Here is a 21,184-nt window from a genome sequence, read left to right as displayed (position 1 = left end):
ACCTAGTACGGTAGCTTTTATGTATGCTGCCTTTTACTTCTGCAGATCTTCTTATCTTAAATGTGGTTTCTCATTGTGTTTCGTGACAGATTCTACCACTGACGGTAGAAACAGAAAAGTGGTACACCTGACACTGATGTGCCAAAGTTAAGCTCTGAATGGAAAGGTTGGTCACCTCTGACACTGTACCCTACTGAGCTTACTAGGTACGTTAGTAGGAGATCAGTCAAATCCTACCATATCTGGTTTACTTAGCAATGAGCCTTTTCAAATAAAAACAGTTCTTTCTGATAACCGTGTAGCAATTCATATTAGATAAATACCCAGGTAGGATCCCGTCCGACCGTGGTTTGCTCGGTTGAGAATTGCTACTGATTTCAGTAGTCTTGCAGCAGTGGTAGAAATGAAAAAGTCTTGAAATTTGCTAGTAGGATTGTATAAAAACTGTATTGTTATTGAACATAAGGGAACATTTGGTAAAATAAACAGGTTATGAAGATGTGTCTAATTTACCGTGCTGTGCAATGCTAAATAGTAGACGGTAACTTCTCAGCTGATGTGTAGACTTGTATTTTTTGCTCTCGTGTCCCCCCAAATGCAGGGGCTGATTCAGGTGGGAAACTGGTGGGTGCACTTGGTGGCCTGAGCATGAAATGAAGTATTGCTGTTCGTGATGTGCGCCGGTACAGTTGATGGTACATTTTGATTTGATGAGAACCGGGAACCAAGATGTGCCGTAGTGTGCAAATGGCACAGCGGAAAACAAGGTGCAGAGGGAGCGAGCTGTACTTGCCGGGTGAAACGGGAGGATTTATCATTCTATTTGAAAATAATTTGAGCTTCGGCTAAAGAATAAAACTCTTAAGGATTTTTTTCTCCTTTCCTCCCAAACAAATATCTGCTGCCTCCTTTAGGGAGGATGCTAAACCAGAGGCCGCCCAAGGCTTCCCAGCGCTGCGGGGGAATGGAATTGGCGGGTGGCTGCTGCCGCAAGAGAGGGGACGGGGCTGGGAGGGGGGGAGAGCCCGGGAGGTGCGGAGCGGACGGCGTTCCTGCAGGGAAAGATGGATGTCCAAGGAAATAGTCTTGGGGCTTTGGCACTACCATTTCACGAGTATTTTTTTCTCTTTCACGGTAACAGTGGCAGCAGCCAGACTGGTTTTCCAGAGCTTAGAAACAGCTAAACGAGGCCAGAGGGAGCAGAGTTGGTTTTGTCACAGCCTCACAAACTCGCCTGAGTAGAATCAGAGAAGTATAAAACTGTCACAGGACTTTCATCTTCTTTCTAATAAACGAAACACAGAGAAGCTCAACTCCCCGAACGGAATCTCTTTTGGATCGCCCGGGCGTTACAGAGAGGAAACCATGCCCCGTTACGTGCGCGTGCTATTTCCATCCGTTCCAGCATGCGAGCAAACCTGCTCGCTGCGGGGTCTGTACCGAGCCTTGTGTTTTGCAGTATTCCGGGTAGCGCTCAGACGCCGGGCTTCGAGCGGCGCGTTGCACGACCCCGACGCCGCGACGAAGGGCTGAGCTAAATAGTCACTGCCGGGAAGGGACCCGGGAGCCCTGGGGTCGGCTCAGATCTGAGCGCTGCCTGCAAACATCGAGAGCTCAGCGGTGGCTCTGGAGGGACATCCTCATGTTAGATCTGGGCAGAAAGAAGCAATTTCCCTATCAAAAAAAAAAAAAAAAAGAGTGTTATCTCCTGAGAGAGGGAGAGGAAAGCTTGCTGGGGCTGTGCTGCGGCCACGAAGTCCCCTACAGCGCTGGTCTGGGGAAGCTCAAGGCGCTCTTACGGGCGTCTTGGGAAATGAACTCTTTCCTGACCAATTATTCAGATGTGAAATGGCTGAATTAAATGAGGGTTTGAAGATGCTACTTTTACGGTTTCATGAGAAAGAAGGAGTGTTCCTCTGTGTCTGCTCGCTGGGGTAAGTGGCAGTGAGGGTTTTGGGGTGACCTCTTGGCTACGGGACATTTCTGTCCGAGTGGGAATCTCGGGGAAAAGGGACCTGTCTGCTCTTGCAAGGCACGTGAAAAGCAAAACCCCTGTAACTCTGAATGTGTGCTGTAGTCGCTCAAATCGTGTTTAGAAAGGGCATAATATCTTTGCCAAACACATTTGCAGTGTTGAAGCTGCTCATAATTACGACCTTCATGAATTTATAACACTGTGTGCTCCAGCAATGGAAAAAGCTCCTACACTTGAGTGATGAGATTTTGATAAAATAGGATTTAAATATTCTATTACCAGAAATGTTATATTAAATGATGAGGAGGCATTCAAATACTGCCTGACTTGCACCATGTGACTGTGAACTACATTATGCTTGGGTCAATTAGGCTATTTTAAACCCGTGGCTTTCTTGCATTAATCCTTTTCATAGAAAGCCAGTGTTCCCTCTGAATTTCACCATCGCTCTCCTGCGGCCTCCCCCTAATACATAGCCATGTCTCCCGCCAGCAGATCCAGCAGGCTCTCCTTTTTTTCCCTTCTTTTGTACTGCCGCGTGAGCCGCGGCGCGTGGCCGCGGGGGATGAGGTTAGCCTTGATCCAACTTGCGATGGGATCCTCGGCAGAGACTCCGGCCCCTGCTCGCATCTCCCGCCATCTCCAGCTGCCCCGGGACCAGGTTGTCTCCTATCGGTCATAACCCGTCCCCAGGTCACGCTCAGCACCGCGGGGCTCCCGTGTGCTCGGAGGCAGAGGCCGGTGGGTGTTGGTACAGCTCAGCATCTAGGGAGGCGTCAGAGGGAGCAGCTCAGCCCATGCCTTGTAGCGGGTCGGTCGGTTCTCAACGGGGAGGATTCGGCGGATTTATTTCCTACATTGTGGGTAAGAGCGTAACGCAGATCAAACGGGAGCGTGCGGTGAGATGGAGGGGGAATTTCCTGCACCCCCATTGTTTGCACACAGACACTCTGTAAGGAGTATTTCACTGTGGAAGCGGAAGAAGCTGTGGCCCACAGTGACATTTCTAACGCTAACAGCACCCCTGGGAGAGAGAGCGGGGAACGGCCACGGGGCGGGAGGGGAGGAGGGAGGAGGGATGCGCCGGTGTTCCGGATCAAGGTGGAGGAGAGGTTTGCCCCCGAATTCATGGCTGCGGTCCAGGCGGTCAGTAAATCGTTACATTTGAGTCGACTAATATCTTGTATATCTGTGCGCTATTTTTTTTAGTGTTTGATGGGCTTTTCCTTTTCTTTTTGTACTCTATAGTGGTCTCTAAAGCAAAGCCGGTACACCTGTAAGTCAGTGGCACGCAATCATAATGCTCGTCAGTCTTACTGCTTTTTCATGCCCAAGGGTTGACCTGGTCCCTCTCATATACCAGGTGATTTCAGTGATTCAGTATTAAAACACAGTGACTTTAGTGGATCTGAGAAGGCATAAATCCTGTCATATTAAACTCTTAGTCAAATATTTTGAAATGTGCTGAGGCCACACCATTCTTAATCTTTTTTCATTTTTCAACGAGAAAAAAAAAACCTGCAAGACCTAAAAGATCACTCGGCGATCCTCCACTCAGTGGTGTTTTATGGCACAGCTGGCGAATGTACAAAGGCATTGGATCAGAATCAAGCCAGAATTAAATTTAAGCTCAAGAAACTTTGTTCTCGGTTTTGATTCTCAAAGCTGCTAATCCTAAATTATCATGAGAAAACATGTAAAAAAGAGACATAAAGACATCAGAGTAGCTGAGCTTTCAAATGGAAAGTCAAGTCAGACCTGCTGTCGGCACCCTCTTTGCTTGTTAGAAGTGGGGCATTGTAATTGCGTTATGATCGGGCATAATTCTGCTTATCTAAACCTGCGAATTTTTTTTCCCCATTTACAGAAGTCTTAGGAAAGCTATTTCTGTGAGCCGTTGCAAGAGAACAAACAGAAAATAGAAAAAATCATCTACAAAAACCCCACACAAATCAATTCTTGGGGCAGCCTATATTATTTCCGAGTGTTTTCTCACATCTGGTTTTTGTAAGTGGTATTTTACATAGCATGAATACCAAAGACCATAACCATCCCACAAAATTCAAGTTTGGATGCCAAAGTGGAAGAGCAGAAGCCTGTGGCTCGCTAACGAAATCCAGACAAGCAAGCAGCAAGGAGGAGAGTGCAAATAACACAAAGGGGGAGCAAAAGCATAAAAAAAAAAGGGAACATTGTTATTATTTTTTTGTAGCTTTCATCTTGACATCTCCAGTAATTGTCTGGGACGGACTTTCGCTGGCTTCTCTTTAAGGAACAGTTAAAGGTCATGCAATTTGGCCAGGCAAGATTAGCCATCTTTACAGGCTAAAAAAATCAATGTTCAGACAACATCACAGCTTGCATTTAGATGCAACATGTTCCAAATACATGTCTTAAAACAGCCATAATGCATAGAGTGCAAATTGATCATGAAAACTTTTTAAAGGCTTTTCCATTCTTACAGGAATGAAAAGAACATTGAGTTCTGCAGTTTGCGGCATTGAGTCTGCCCGCGTGCGTGCATTTGAGCAGCCGCCTTGCTTTTCTGTCACTGCTTCTAACGTAAACTTAAAAAGCATCCCATACAGGAAAAAAAAAAAAAAAAAAACCAACCAAAAAAAAACACCAAATCCCCTCTTAAATTACTAATTCTGGATTCTGTATATTTGTGTGCGTGTTCATGAACAGACAGCAGCACTAAATATTAGTTTTCATCCCCATTAGCATCTCGGTGTGTAATTATTACTGTTTGTATTGCAGCAAACAACAAATGTCATCCTTATTCCTAAAAAAAAGAAGGTTACCAAGTAGGTCTCGTGAAAGTTCAAACATTTCATTAAATGGTTTTATGTTGGGTATGTAACTGTGCTGGTGATAATCTAGTGTAATGGTAATATAATAGAAGCTACAAATAATGTTTTATGAGTGTTTTGTCTCTATACTACTAGCCTAAATGGTTTCCCTTACAAGCCAAGCAGAAGGTATTTTATAACAGTGTCTTAAAACCTCCTAATTAGCAGCAGTTTTAAGATACACACTTCTTGGCAATCTTTGGGGGATCAATAGAGAATAACTGTAGCAGACTTTAAATCTTCTGCCTGGAAAGATTATCCTAATTCTTTTTCTAATTCCCCTGTCCCAAGGCACCGTGGCTGGAGATTGCCTGACAAAGCACGGCCGGGCTGGCTGCCCCGCTGCAGGTCGGGCACTCCAGAGCACCGTATCCCATGCGCTGGTCGCACGGGGTTTAGCGAACCCGTTTTCCTGTCGCACCCCAGAAGCCGTTGAACCTCCGTGTTCAACCACACAATTAGGAAAAAAATCTGCACAATATGCGGTACTCCAGTTCACTTGCAATACATTTTTCCCTCCAGAAGAAAATCTCCACATGTATTCACATTCCATGGGGTCCTTTAGCTCTGTGATTTATCACGTCTCCTCAAGATACATCATTAAGATGATCATATGCATTTACAGAGGCAGCAAAGCCGTAGATGGAACTCATTTTAGGATGACATTTTAGTCCCTGTTTTCCAGGGCACTGTTTTGCCGTGATTTACTACTCGTGTGTATCAGTTATAGAGAAGTGTCATATTTGATGTCCTCAGTGTTTCTTTTCCTCCTTTCTGTGCTGATTGGTATAATTTATATGAATGTTTTAAACCCCCCACTGTGTGTAGTCTACTTGGAATGCACATATAATTACCGGCCCATCTTCCAGCTTTGTTGGCTCTGTGGAAGTATTTTTAAATCTATTTTAGTTCTGCCAGTGGATACGCACCCACACACGTACACAGGCACATTTTGGGTGCATGGTTACTTAGGCTTTATAACATCCTGTGCCTCCCTGATAAGGCCTTCTCAAGAAGTGAACAAAATGTCTTCAAGATAACAGTATTCTGAAGCACAATGTACAGAAGGGAAAGTTGTTTTTTATTCTTGCTAGGCTAGCAGTATGTCCCAAAGGAGACAGGCTAATTTGAATGGGATTCAGGTTTCTGTTGCTTAAGTTTTCCTGTAGTTTCCGAGATGATGTTTTTAAGCTCCCTGGCAGCTGTGTGTTCTCATCCTGATGAGGAGGTGAGCCATCCTTAGGACGGAACAAATACTCGGGCTGGTCCAGATTCAGACAAGTCCATCGCCCGTTACCTCTGTCGGGGTGCAGAGGAGGAGGAGTATCTGCAAATGCATCACTTTGTGCAGTGAGTGTTCCTCTAAAGCGAGCATCAAAACGTAAATAAAATAGTACAGGCTTCGTTTTTGACAGGGTCTCAAAGGCTGCCTTTGGCTTCGGTAGATTTGGTATCGGTACGTATCAGCAATGTAATCTGGAGTTTGTGTGCTACAGGCTGTGCTCCTAAAACTCAGGGTCTGCTTGTGAAAAAGGGATTCACGACGTGTAAACAGTCAAATCTCCTCAGCTTCCTCCTATTTAAAAAAAAAAAAAAAAAAAAAAAGGGCTTAAAAGATAAGGAATTGGTGTCCTTCAGAATCTACTTGCAGCACGAGTTTATAGAAGATCAATATACAAATGTTGGAGCTCTGGTTCTGTGTTTCAGCGTTACTCATTTTCTCAGCTGATAGTGCATCACCCTTTAATCCCCCCAAGTGGCTCTCACTGTTGCATAAACTGCCAAATTTGCATTTGTTTTGAAGAGTTTGTTTGTGCACAGAGGCTGCAAATGCTTGAAAATCAAAATGTAGCCACTGGTCTCTAGATATCAGGAATTCTGTAGTCTGTTATTCCACTATGGAGACTGATGAGAAAACTGCTTTGCTTGGCGGGGTGGTGTGGTTTCCATGAAGACCCCGTGCCCCAAGGGGCAACTGCTGCCCCAGTAGCCTCTCCCCCTCCGCCTGTTGTTTTCCTGCCTTTAAAAGGCGTTTGCGAGCAACGTCTGTCCTTCCGGCACGGCTGGGCAGCGGGCACCTGTATGGAGACACGAGACGGATGAATGATCGTGTCTTGGTTCTTCCGCGTGAAGAGGCAAAACAAACGTTGGCCATCAAGACCATCGAGTTGCTGTGGACACTCCCTGGAGTACGTGTTCTCTAAAACCACGCAAAATCTGCTTGGCACTTTGTGAAATATGTCATCTGGTTTCCATATGTTTCCTTTCCAAATTCACAGCAATGTCAGAATATCTAAAGCTGCTTCCCGGCGCAAAGGGCCCAGCTCCCCTGGTGAAATTCCCTTCCCAACGTGGCTTAAAGTTGCACTTTTCCCCCAAGAAATCGAATGCCTTCAATGGCACGTGTGTCTGTGAACTGTTGTTCTGTCACACACGGTACCGTTGCTGCAGAGGGCACGTTGTACAGCACTGCCCTGCGCGTCGGTAGACCTCATTTTAAGTGCAAGCCATGGTCTGATTTTCATCCGGTGCTTGATTTTTGTGACCAGAACAAAACACGTTAGGAGAGGAAAGCCATGTTTCCCTGCAGAAGCTCTCCCTGCTTTGCTTTGCCCTCCCGTGTTGTGTTCGCGGTGTTATGGGATGAAACCGGAGTCACCGGTGACCTGAGACATCCCGGACACGCATGCTTCCGTTGTTCTGATGTTCCTGTTCGTTACCTGCCCACACAGACTGTCTGCTGCTTTTCATAGGATCGTAGAATCGTTATGGCTGGAAAAGACCTTTAAGATGATTTAAGACGGCTTTTAAATACCCCCAGGGCCGGCGATGCGCCCGGGGCCCTGGGCAGCCTGGGCCGGCCTCGGGGAACCCTTTCAGTGTCACCCTTTTTGGGTGGCGATGGGTGCGGGTCCATTTGCGTTAGAGGAGAGAAGGGAACAAAACCCCAGGTCTGTTTGCCAGGCAGATGTATCAGGTTGTATTACCTGATTTAGTATTGCCTTGGAAAAAGCTTAGAGGCTATTCAAGGCTATATACCACCTTGGTAACGTTTTCAAGCAGCAGCCTGACGTCGCTCTGACCTGTGCAGATGGGTTTGTGCTCCTGGTTGCAGACGTGGCTGGGAATGTTCCTCGGATAACCCAGCGCTCCCTGTAATAGACCCCGTCAGGTAAAGCACCCCGCGAGCGCCGTGCGGGGCGGGCAGAGGCTGGGGTGCGATAGTGTGACATTGTTTTCCTCCTTTTTAATGGGCAAACAGTCAGCGTTACTTTAAATCCTCATTAGAATTCAGAGAGCCCTAACATCGCCAACGCTGGTTTAGGATTAGAATTTGTTAATTAATTTAATCCTCTACCCTTCTTCATCCTCGCGGATTCTGCAGCGGCAGATGGTAAATCCGTCAGACTTCAGTAGGAAGAAAGGGTTAAAATCCCGAGGCCTGGATTCCGTGGGACGGCAGAAAGCGCACGAACAGTTCTCAGTGTCGGTCTAACGATTTGCCAACTTCTTGGGAACAAAGTGCTGAAGTGCAGAGCAGGCAGTGTCCCTGGCCGTTAACGGCGGTTAGTTACAGTAGGTGAGATCTGGGGCTGCGGTGCCTGAGCGTGTCACTGTAATAACTTACTTGTTTGTTACAACTGTTTTCCAAAATCACAGGATTGTTCCCTAATGTGTTGGTGAATAATGTGTTTATTATTCTTGTCTGCAGTAAAGGGCATCTCAGTGCCTGGAAAATCACTCATGTAATAAAACCGCTGCCATTTTATCATTTTAATAGAATAACAATTTTGTATAATGTTGCGAATATTACTCTCCAATATATGATGGTGGCAGTAACAACAGAAGACAGGCACTTTTATAGCACAAAATTATTGCCTTGTTTAGATTATCAGATAAAATTTTTACCGTCGCATTAAAATGAAAACGAAATGAAGGCCAATAAAACAAAGGAGGGCCTCGTCCAAGCAGAAGCCCTGGGAGGTTGGCTGCCGGCCGCGGGGGCTGCCAGCCCGCGTGGAGGGCACTCGTCCAAGGAAGCCACGCGGAGCGGTCGCCAGCTGATCTTACATGGAGAAATTCGCCTGCCCGATATGCTGCTGCCAACCGAGGAGAGCTTCTTGAAACGTTTTGAAGGTATAGCAGTAAAAGGGAGGAATACGGAGGAATCCTCAAGCTCTCTCCTGTTGCGTTCTTGGGAATAAGTATGAAAAATAAGGAGGATTGGGGCTTTGGAAGTGTTCTTCCCGCGTAACGTTCGAACCCTTGGGGGGAGCAGTGCGCTCTTGCTGATTTGAATCAATACTGGAACAACCTGTTAGAAAGAGGACTATGCCATGAAGCCACTGGGCTGTGGGAGACCAAGTGAGCCGCACCGCGTGCCTGCTGCTGCAGTGCCGCGGGGTTATGGCTTGGCCCCGGCTCTGCCAGGGACGGCTGAAAAATTCGAGAGGGGGTTGTCCCCTCGATCCCTCATCTTTAACCGCCGCTAAGCGGAGGCGAGCGGGACTCTGCTGTGTGAATGACTACTAACGCTGCAGCCTGCTTATTTAAAATCAGATTTATGACTGCTTCTTGAAGGTCAGTGCAAATTAGACTGTTACTTGTGGTCCAAGAGATATAAACCACCTTTTTTAGTATCATTATTCTCTTACTGCACATTTTTCTCTCCTTCATTATTTGCATCCCGTTTGGTATCTGCTTTTGATACCTCCTACTAGATTTGTCTGATGCTCATTAGTATCTTTCCTACTGGTTTGTAGAGGTTTTACACTACAGTCTGCAGATACAGAGGGATCTTTCTCCTTTATCACATGGCTGTGACTGATTTCTTTCCCATCTCTTCTTGCTAATTTTTCCTTGTCACAGTATGACGTTATGGTTTTGCTCCATGAACTCATCTTAACGCCACGCCAGCCTTACAAACGGGGGTCAGATCAACTCAGCAAGAGCTGTTCCAGCGCGGTTGGTCACGTGGGGGTTTGGAGGGGTACTGCCAAGCTTACCGTCAGCCCAGACAGGCTGGCCAGCGCGAAGCATCTGAACATTTGGAAATCAGAGAAACAATTTTCGTGTGAGTTGGTTTTAGCCCTCTTTCTTAAGGAATTCTACCCGATTGTTTTTAACCTTTAGGTTGGTTGAGGCAAATATTAGAGAAGAGTGGCATTTATTCTTGCGGGTATTGTAAAAATGGGCTGCCGGCTGCAGGACGCCTTGCTGGGGTAAAGAGCACCGTGTGAGCTCAAAGCTTTGACCGTGGCTCTGCGATGGCATCGGACTGAGGATCCCTTCATTTCTTACCCTTAAGGAATACGGTGCAACGCTCAGACGCTCAGTCCCCAGGAGCAAAGCCCTTTTGCTTTTGAAGTCCTGGCTTGTACAGTTCAGTTCTGAACGTGTCACCTAGACCTCAAAAAGATTTGAAGTCTAAAAAACACTGTTTGTTTCTTTGGGCTGGCACTGCCCCGTGCTTAGGCTACCACAGTTGTTAGCTCATCAGCCGTGGGGAGGGGTATTTGTGCCTGTAACCTGCATCAGTGGGGTAACGGGCAAAGTCCTAACCTGGGGCTTTATTAATAGTTCTCAAAAGAGCAGGGCAGGTGAGGATTCCTCACTGAAAGGGATTGGTGAGTTCAGTGCTTCCGAGTACAATGTGATACTCCCTGCTAACCATGTTCGGCATATCTCCCAGCACATCCCAATCAATGCAGAATAAGGTCTACCGAGCGGTGGTGAGACCTACGCAGATGATGTATATGCAGATATACGCTGAGTAAATCACTGTAAACAACACTGAAACAGTGGGACAATTCGTTACCAGAAATAAACTGGCGGGGCCGTGCTGCAGAGTTCCCCCGGGACGGGAGCGCAGCGCCCCGTCTCCTCCGCGGGAGCCTGCGAGAGGTGAAGCAAGCTGGGAGCCCTGGGGTGGAGTCAGCGCACGCAGAATAACGAAGCTCCTTTGTCCGGTCAGAGCTTGTTTGAGCGTCAGCGCTCGCAGGAGGCAGAGCCGGACGGGGCGCCGGCGCGGGGCATGGCGACGCGGCGCGGGGCAGCAGCGGGCGGCGATGGCCGCGGTGGCGCTGAGCGGCGTGGAGAGCCCGCCAGCACAGGGCAGTGCCCCGCAGAGCTACCGGCCGCGGGCCCAGGAGCACTACGGCTTCATTAGCGTGGCACTCTGCCCTGGCCAATATACCCAAATTCTCAGCAGGACCCATTAGCGAGGGCAGGCTTAGGTACACGGCTTCCAGTTCTGGCGCTACCGCGCTGTGCCCTGTAGACATCGCGGCTAGCGCGACGTGCTGAGCGGCCAAGCTGTGGCCGACCCCTCGGTGTTGCCTTTCCCGAAGGCCGTCTCCCTTTTCCCCGTTGTGCTCCTCTCGCCGAGCGATCCCGCGAGGGCAGGGAGCAGCGCGGCCGCCGCTCGCCTCATCCCAGCGCCGATTCCCCGTCCTCCAGCGTCCCAGCTGGCAGAGCAAGGCACAACGTGCCTGTCCCAGCGTAAGTGGAACAATACGGCCTCTTATTTCCAGCTTCTTTTTTATGGCTTTGCTCTGCTAATTCCTTAAATTAGGTATTTTTCACATGAAAGGTTTCTTTCTGACTTCCATCGGCATTTGTCAGATTCTTGGGGCAGAGGGCAAAACTCAGAACCTGCGTCGGGGAGTGCGGTTCCATTGATGTCAGCAGAAATTTGCCTGCTTACATCAGCCCTGAATTTAGCCCGTAGTGGTTCTTTTGTGGCATCAGAAAGCTTTGTGTGCGTCTGAACTGAATGGCCACGCTGGAAGATCAGAGTGTGTCTGGGACAATTGGCATGTGGGTAATTGGTAGATTTCTGGAAGAGAAAATGGTTCATGATCCTTGTAAAGGAAAATAAAATAAAGTAATGTTATTCCCCACTGACATATTAAGTGAATTGATAGTGTTTGAAAAGGCAGGTATTAAATCTGGAAGCAGCGTGAGTGTTATGAAGTAGCTAGCAGTTTTATCCCAGCAATTTAAAATTCCTGTCATTCAGCTCTCACTGATTTGAAAGTCACGCGTTTATTTTAGATTGTAGCCATGAATTTCCTGGGAATTACCTGACATGAAAGCATGGAAGAGTCACTTGATATGAACTGACAAGACGATATCACAGAAAACATCTTGGTGCACTTAATCCAGCTGCAAGTGACTTTATAGAAGTTTTTTCATCCAGCCATAGTATTCATTAGTAGCGTATCGGCATTAGGAAAGCCATTACGTTAGATAAAGCTCTCGGCATCCTGTAGGGCGATGACGCAAAGCGTCCCCAGAGATGTGCTTTCGGACTCCAGATGGGTCAGGTCTCTCGCTCTCCTTGTGTACACAGGGTACTCGGGAACATGGACTGTCCGGCTCTTTATTTCCTCGCCGGGCTGTGAATGTGACCCATGTCCCACAAACACGGCGTGTCGGGGTGAGAGGCTGTTCCCGGGGAGCCCGCGGCTGCACCACTCAGTGCAGCAGAAGACCGGACTGAAGCTTTTTACCCTTGGAGTCCGTCTGTCCCGTTGCGCCTGTGCGTAATGGTCCCAGCTTCCGTGATCGCTAAAAATTCCCCAGCTGCTCCGTGCTTTGAATTAGTTCCGACTGAAGGTGCGGGAGATGAAGCAAAGCAGAAAGAAGCCCAGATGCGTTTGGCGCGATCGGACACCACCACTGCTCTGCTGTAGATGACCAGATGTTTCAGGGCACGGGAGATCTCTGGTTTTCTTTTGACTGTCCCGGAGTCCTGACGCGTTGTCAGAGCGCAGAGATGTTCTGGCTCTCGCTGCTGCGGACCTGTCTGCTCCCATTACTCCCACAGATGATTTGGAAACCGTGACCCTTTTCCCATGTGTGCGTTATCCGCACCGTCAAACGCCCGCTGCCGGAGCCGGCTGCTGCCCCGCGGAGAGGGCAGCGCCGCAGGAGGGGAAGGGGCACCCGCTGCTCAGGCACCCACAGATTCTTCTTCTGAGGATGCAAGGTGTTGTCCTGGGTGTCTCTGACACTCCCCCGGGAGCTGATGGGAGAGCAGATTTGGTCCAGGGAATATAGTGTTTAATCATCACAAAGAACTCCCGTGGCCTGAGGTAGACCAATGCAGCGCGCCCTGTGCCGGCTCGGGGCTGCTCTCCAGGAGGAAGCGGCGGGAGCAGGATGGGGAGGTATGGATGTGTTTGCCTTCCCTCCCCTGAGAGAAGAAAAAAGGACTCTGGTTTGGGGTTGTTTTTGCGTTGGCTTTAACTTTATGGTCGGCATCTGTCGCTGACGAGCAGTGGGAGCTCTGAAGCGCTGACCGGCTCTTTTCACAACTCTTTAAATAACCAGAAAGACACACGAAGTCATAAAAAGAGAAGAGGAGATGAGAATCCATATTAAAGGCATTAATAACTCGAACAGAAGTCTCTATTTAAATAATGTGTTGAAACATACTGTCAGTTGTTTGTGTATCGTGTGGGGTTTGTAACCCAGCCGTTTTTCCCCCAAAGACCTCGGGGCTGGAGCGCGCCACGTCACACGAGTGCGGTTCTACGTTTGGGAATTTGGCATTAAAATTCTCAGGAGGTACCGGCACTCTTCTGCCACAACTGCTGGTGGCAACATGCAGCCCCTCGTACAGGTCAGGATTTAATGGCTAGCCTAACGGGTGCTTATTTTTTGCAAAACCTCTTGTGGGTGTGTGTCTCTGTCGGGACTAAATGGGAATAGGATTGAACAGTCAGTGATCTTCTCATCAGAGATAGTGGATGTTTGTGTACCTTATACCCCTCTTTGAAACGATCTTGTATCTGCAGAAAGATACTGCTTAAAGAATGAGCAATTGAATGTCTCCAAAGCATCTTCAAACACCTTTCTTGTAAACAGAATTTGTTATTAAGTAAATCATTTTTTAACAGCATTTTCCAGGAAAACAAATTTGAATGCCTCTGTGCTCTGGGTGTATGGCATCTCATAGACCTCACCGAACAAATAAGTGTTTTGAAAGAATCTGCTCTGAAAAAAGCAGGAGCCTATGACTTCATAAGTGGTAATTGTATATTCTGTGTATCATTCCAATTCTGTTGCTAAAACAGTATCTTTGTGCGTGTGCCTTCACGCCACGCCTGGCTCTGCAGCATCCCGGACCCTCATGAGAACCTCGCATGGAAGTAGACTTTTCTTAATCAAATCCATCTACCAGTTTCCAAGGGAAACAAACAATTTCCCCCCCGTGCGTATTTTCATACTTTCACACATCACACGCACAAAAAACGTTTCTGCTAATTTAAGAATTATGACAGTTCACCCCTTCTTTCCTTCACACTACAGCAGCAGTACAGTTTGAGTCACATCAGTAGCATTCCCGCTGACCGAGATTATAGCTCAGCAGGAAAACAAGTCATTCCAAATTGTCTCCTGGCGTAAGCATTTTGGATCATTTTTATATTACAACTGAAAGGGGAAAAATCTTGGGTTGCAGACTTTTTTTTGTGTTCTTGTCATGTGAAAAATGACAGGGCTTTTATTTTTACAATGAACGTTACTTTTGCTTCTTTTTACTGCTTTAGCGGTAGCAACTTTTAAGAAAAAAAAATACTATGTTTTTAGTATGCTGTTATTACACATGCATCTGCAAATTAAAGGCTCCCTAGGTACCTATTGATACAATCGACCATAACAGCTCCTTTGGAGTCATGTCAGACTGTTATAATCAACCCTGTCAGTGATCCACAGACAATAGGACATTAAGAGATGCTTGAACCACATCTTTCGATCCCAGTCGTGCTTACCTGAAGCAGTGTGGAGGTACGCATTCTTCGGCCAGCGCTCCAGTCGCACATTCTGAGATGACCACTGGGATGACCACTGAGGTGACCCCTTAGCTGGGAGCAACGCGAAGGGAAGTGATAAACAGCATCTCCCGCGGTTGAACGTCGTGGTTTAAAATGGCAGCGTAGCTGGAGAAAGAGCTGCCAGCAGCCACTGCTGCGCTCTGCGTTCGTCCTTCTCAAAGGGTTTTATGAAGGAAGGGTTTGTCTGGAAAGCCCTGCGCCTGGAGCCTTTGGTCGGACAATGTTTTGGCACCTTTCCTACCAAAAGACCTGGCGGTCAGGGCTCTGGTCAGGGCTCAGCTGTTCGCTGGATGTTTGCATTCTCCTGGTGGTGATGGAGCCGGGGTCTCCATCCATCCATCCATCCATCCATCCATCCATCCATCCATCCATCCATCCATCCAAAAAAATTATATATATGGGCAGATTCTGGTACTTACTCTGACACACTTTGAGCAAAACTTCCCCGTGAATATTGACGGAAGAAGGAAGTAGACAGGATATAGAGCATTTAAACCCCAAATCTTCCTTCCTTTAATTACTACCTCAAATTTTCTCAACTATTGTGTGATCAAGAAAGCCAGTACAGCCTCCGCTGCCGTTTGAGCACGGCACGAGTGACTTCAAGTGGGATTTATCTGTTTACCTGCTAAACCTCTTGAACGAATGAAAGCTGGGGAAGTGTAGCGCCGGAGAGGAGAACAATGTGGTGCTGCTGGTTGGTCCCTACAAGCTCTTTAAAGGGCTCCCTGAGTTTAGCTTCTTTAATAGGAAAAAACTTATTTCTTCCGCAGACTCAGTACTTAATTACACCAACTCTGGGAAGAACCTAATATTGTGAAGGTCAGTAAAGTCACAACCCCCCAGCATTCAGGCCTGATTTCTCCCTTATAAAATTTAAAAGAAGAAATCCCTTTTATACCTCTTTGGCCTTAAGATTTGTGGGGTTTAATGGATGTCTGCCCGTCACATAAATATATAGCTTTAAAGGCAACGAAATGTTCTAGGCAGTAAGAGGCTAGTTTAAAGAAATTGCTTGTGTCATGATTTTGTATTCATCCCTCAGAGAAGATGATTAGGTCCTCTGAAGACAAAAGGACAAATGATATATTTGTAGCGAGGAATTAACCAGTAACATTTTTCTAGGGAAAACGAAAAAAAAAACCAAAACTCCTCTTTCTTAGAGAAAATAAATTTGAGTGGAGTAAAACTAAATTAGTGTATATATCTACACATGCACAAAATTGCAAAGTTTTTTTCCTACTTAAGCTAAGAAAGGTCTTCTATGGCTGTCGGTAGAGCTAATACATCTGTTTGCAGGTCGCTGGTACCCAGCGCTGGCCATGCTGCTGTTACCAGACTCGCTCTTTATTCGCTGGTGGCTTTGTTGGATTTTGACCATTTGAGCTGTTTGATGTTTTTCTCAGGCAGAATAGTTTCAAAAAGTTTCAGCTGAAGCAGTTCTTTCATCTCGTGCAATTAAGGTTATACTAAAATGCATTTTCTCATTTTGATACTTGCTTGTTGTCTGTTACAGGCTATTCCAGAGCCCTTTGAAGTTGATGGAAATCCGGCCGTTAGCTTGAACAGACTCTAGTTTGTCCCTAATCAATAATAATTTGACTAAAATAGCTCTGAATGTTCTGGTTCCCAGTGGATGTTGCAGCTGTTCTTTAGGTTGCAGTAGCCCCGGCCTTTCTGTGCACGGCCCGTCCTGTTTGCCAGGGTGAGGGGAAGCCAAAGGAACCGTGTGGATCTCACAGTTGTCGCCGTTCCTGCTACATCATGGTGGACAGGTTTGAGTTAAGTTCAACCCACGCTCTGTGATGTGAATTTGAGTGGCTGAATCCTCCCAGAGCCTGTTGTCTGCAGGCAGCGGGGATATCCTGGTACAGCATGAGCGGGGATTGTATTTTCTTTTTTTTCCCTTTTTTCCCCCCTCCTCCCAGCCAGCAGGCAGGCAGGGTGAGGAACGCTTCCTCAGACTGCTCTTCCTTTAGCTGCTTCAACAAATACACAGGCCTAGAAAAAAATCATAAAGTTTCGTTGTATGAGTTTTCTTACTGCTCTGGAACATTCTTTGTGTTTAGACCATAATCCTTTAAAAATTGTGGTGTCTTTCCTTGCCTCTCCCTGCCTTGAAAGAGCTTCTCCCCTGGAAGGTGGCATTGCTCTCCTGTGGCGGAGCGGACCCCGGGGGGTTCATCCATCCCCCGCTCCCGCGCCGTATCGCCGGCGCCGTGTCCCGGTCGGCTGCGCCGTGCTCTGGCCTCCTCCTCCATATCGGCTGCTCTTTCTGCCGCCCGCTCAAGTGGCCGCGGAAGCCCTTCTGTACCGACCGGCTCCCGAGCCTTTGGGGGAGCGCGGATCAGGTGGTCGAAGATGCTCTCGGCCTGACGTGTTGTTTATTCCCCGTCGCCCTGAGGTCGGAGCTGAACCGCTGGCGGGTCTTAGGGCGCCCAGGGCGTCTTTTGCTCCTCGGGTGCCCCCTGAATGAGTGCTCACAACCTCCCGCCACTGCTTACCCTCTACCGCTGCACCAATTTCTTTTCTCAATTCCTGTGTCTTTTAAACTCGATATAGGAGTGGAAGAGAAGAAAAACAGCGCTGAAGCTCTGCATCGAAATTGAAGTTCACCGCCTGACACAGATGCGCAGAGTCTTCCAAATCAAAGAGAATTGATGAGCCACGCGCAGGCAGGTGCCCGGGCTCAATCACAGCCTAAATAATCCTGAAGTTAAGATCAGGGTCTGCGGCTGCAGGTGCTGCCCTGTGTCGCCGCTGCCTGGTTCTGCCTGCCGTGCCGCGGCGGGGAGTTGGGTGGGTGGGAGCAGCGCGGTGCGGCGCGGGGACGGCCCCGGCGCGGGGCGGCAGCCTGGCAGCGGGAGCACCGCTCTCCTGCGGGGAAGGCAGCTGCTGGAGTCCTGGGCGCTCGGGATCAAAGAGGCACAGAAATGACAAGTGTGGCGTGTCACAGCGCCCCCCTGCCAGCTGATTCAGGGCACAGTGTGGGCAACCGCACGCGCCGTCTCTGAATTAGAGGAAAAATCCTGTCCCCCTGTAGCGGTCTCGAACCAAACGGGATAAGCCAAGGAGGGGGTGTCGTCCCCCGAATAAAGAGATGGGCAAGAGCGCAAACGCCTGGGAACGGGGCCACGGGGGGAATGAATAAGATGCCCTTCCAAAGCCACTCTTTCTTTGTTAGTCCTATTAAAAATATATATAAAAATAAGCTGCAACTATTATGCTCAACACAGCATTTTAAAAGTTCACGGGGTTTTCAAGCCTACCCTGCTAAGCACAAACTATGATTCATTTGGAATTTGCTAATTAATACTGGCATGGCATTGTCCCCTGCTGTTGCCCAACTTCTTGCTTGAGAGAACTTTTTCTTTTTAAAGAAAAAAGAAAATATTTTCTCTTGGAACAGTGAGGTGCCTCTTCAGATATGAAGTCTGCCAAGACAGAACAGGATGGGGGTGAAATGTGGGGGATTTTCCTACTGAGTTCCTTTATCATCGGTCGCACAACCCGACTCTTTAGGAAGGCGACGACCAGCAATGACATTGCGAGAAACGCCAGCTCTTCTCTCATCCCCGTCTTTAAGTGCTGGAAGCTGGGGAAGAGTAAATCGTCATTTAAACTCTGGATATTGCATCAGGCGAAATGATTTTGCCTTTTTTTCTCTCTATGAACTAATGGATGTGGAATCTTTCAAAAAGTGAACCGACTCTTCTTAATAAAGCTCTGCATGTAGATGTTTAGCAGCTAAGCACTAAATCCACGGAATAGGGGGAAAGTGCAGTAGTGGATTAATATATAAAAGGATGCTTTTTCCCCTTCAAAGCCTCCTTAAGTGCTGACTGATGGAATAAACCCTGCAAACTTTCTCTGTGCTAATTGTCATGTTCCTTGGCTTGCATCCCATTCGCTGTCCGTCATCCTCTGCAGTTTAAGAAGTTTCACATAAGAGCTTTCTTCTGTTTACAGGCGTGCCATGTAGCGTATTCAAAACCAGGGATAGTTCAGAGGGTCAGGAAATCTTCCTCCTGCTTCTTATTAAAAAGAAAAAAAAAAGCCCTGAAGATTTAGAGTTTGAAGAACCATCCTTCCCCCGCATCCACCCAGCTTCTCAAAGGCACAAGAACCAACTTTGAGCTTTCCTAGAAATAAACATGAAGCGATATCCCACTCTAATCACCACAGGAATACTGGGTCAGCTTGTCAGCCAGTGGAAATCGGCGTAAAGCCACGGAACTAAAAGAAGCCATGCCGATTTACGCTAGCGTGGAGAGCAAGGCAGGGCTTATAAAACAGCCGCCTGATTTTGGTGTGTGTCAGACTGTTTTCTTTTAATTTCCTCCAATAAAAAAAAAATACTGCATGAAATAACAATGATCTGTTCCTTTTTACTATCACCTTTTGAGTATGAATGGGATCAATAGAGGAAGATGACCTGTAATTCCATCCCAACTAAATGCCGAAAGTCACCAGTTCACAATTCCTTCACTGGTGGATTTTTTTCAACCTTCCCGGTTCCCACAGGCCCTATTCCCTGCGTCATTATCAACTTTTTTTAAATTGAAAGTCTTACGAAGGCAATTTCCTGCCACTGGCGGCTTTCACATCACTTTCTTGGGGTCCTGCAGCCGGAGAACAACCGCTACGGCTGAATCTATCGGCGACGGAGGGTCGGATTGGCTGACCAGATTTACAAAAAAAAAAACCAAAACACTCCAAAAATGTTCTATAAGAAATGGTTTTCCTTTACTCACTGCTGATGGTTTGAAAGGTCGTTGGGGACCGCTGTGTTTCAGGTCCGCTCCTGCTGTCACCAGTCTCCACCAGGGCCTTAAGAAGACCCGTGTACTGGGTGGGATGGAGCTGTAAGACCTGAAGGGCATATTTCTGACTATAAAATCCGACATGACAGAGCAAGGAGCACGAGCAAACACAGCGATGTTGCAAGAGCTCAGATTTCGTGTGTGGTCCCAGAGACGGGAGCGGAGCGGGGTGTCCCAGCTGAGCTCCGCGGGGCTGCTGGTGGCGGGGGGGGACCAGGCTGGGCAACGCACCACCTTCGCTTTCAGTTTGTGTCAACTAAAAATCCCTTCCAGGGCTCCTGTAGAGGCTACAAACCACTTGTGGCTGCGCTATGGGAAGCCAGGGACGGATTTTCTGCATATCCATAGTAAGATGCGCGGAGAGCCTTAGAAATAGTTCAGCTTCTGTTTCAGGTGCTTTGGCCGGAGCGCAGTTGCTCTGACGATCCGGCCCCGATGCGCTGGTGCTGAATATCTTGAAATGTGTCTATGATGCTGTCACACACGCAGAGAAAATAACATTTCCTTCCCATCGGCTTTACCTCTGTAGTAGCGTGTGGTAGTCGTGGCCGGACTTGACTGAGAGTGGCAGCAGAAGTGGGCTTTGGGGCTGGGAGTACCCCTTTAAATAAAGCCCAGCGTGCGGATATCTGCATTTCCTACCTTATTTGGCTCTTCCCAGCGATTGCTGCTGGTCCTTATTCTCAGGATTGCCAGAGATATCTCTATTACCCAGCTCGGAAAACAAGCAGAAGGTCGGATGGGTTCTCTATGCTTGCAGTCTTTCTCTATTTTGCTCCTCCGGCTGCGATTGATGGACCCAGCGGTGTGGAACAAACACCGCTCCCCTAATTAACTGCTGCCGGTTAGCTGTGCAGGTAACACGCAGCTCGGGGGTTGTACGGGGAGGAGGGGGCCGGAGGCAGACCAGAAGTGCCCGTAACAGGAATAGGTAGGTGAGGTACCGACACGAGCCGTCCCCTCGCGTGGGTCACCTCCGTGAAGGTATTGATATGCGTATTGGGGATCTCCGGTTAAGAAATTGAGTTAGACCCTGCCAGTTGCGTTTACAGTATTTTGCTAATCTATTCTTTCAGACACCACGAATAGCGCATTTCATTGTGCTGCTTTATTGATCGAAGGAAAGATTCGATTTGACAGCAGTTTCAGAAAAGCCTTCAAGTTGTCCAAGATGTGGTAGAATTATTAACTACCCTGAGCTGACATATGGTAATTTAGCGTTTAATGTTTGCCCTGACACGCGGAGGAGTCGTCATGCCAAGTTACCAGCTGATGCCCAGAAGTTTACGAGTACATAAATAATAGCTGAAATAGTTTTCTGGAGCCATGTTTAGATTTAAACATCCAGCCTTTGATGCGTTGCCTTATAGTTAAACTTTCTGGGGCAGGGCGGCGGGGGCTGGAACCCCACTGCACTACCACTACAGTTGGAATAAAATTAATAGGATTTTGCAGCTTTTTGCAGCTGTATTTGTACAACTTCATCTTGAAATAATTTTAATTTCTGTGCCTAGGCTTATAATTTTTTCAAGCGCGTTACACAGTTGGCTGTACATAATTATGTCTTACAGCCATAAGCACTGACAATCTGCTTACCTAAACTATTCTGCTCTAAACTTGTCATTTAACTGATGGTGAAGGAATTGCATGTAATTCACCAGATCGGAAATTAAATTATCAATTAATAATACT

General features: G+C 47.5%; 1 protein-coding gene across 2 annotated transcripts in view; it reads left to right on the top strand.

Annotated features, from left to right (window-relative positions):
* Window positions 1-21,184, top strand: part of CDH4 (cadherin 4) — a gene marked incomplete at its 5' end in the record, with an annotated part of 460,835 nt that overhangs the window by 324,104 nt on the left and 115,547 nt on the right. The gene's annotated exons all lie outside the window — the stretch shown is intronic.

This window comes from Vanellus vanellus (assembly GCF_965231255.1).
Source record: "Vanellus vanellus genome assembly, chromosome: 15".
NCBI classification, from domain to species: domain Eukaryota; kingdom Metazoa; phylum Chordata; class Aves; order Charadriiformes; family Charadriidae; genus Vanellus; species Vanellus vanellus.
This window is presented reverse-complemented; position numbering and strand designations above follow the sequence as displayed.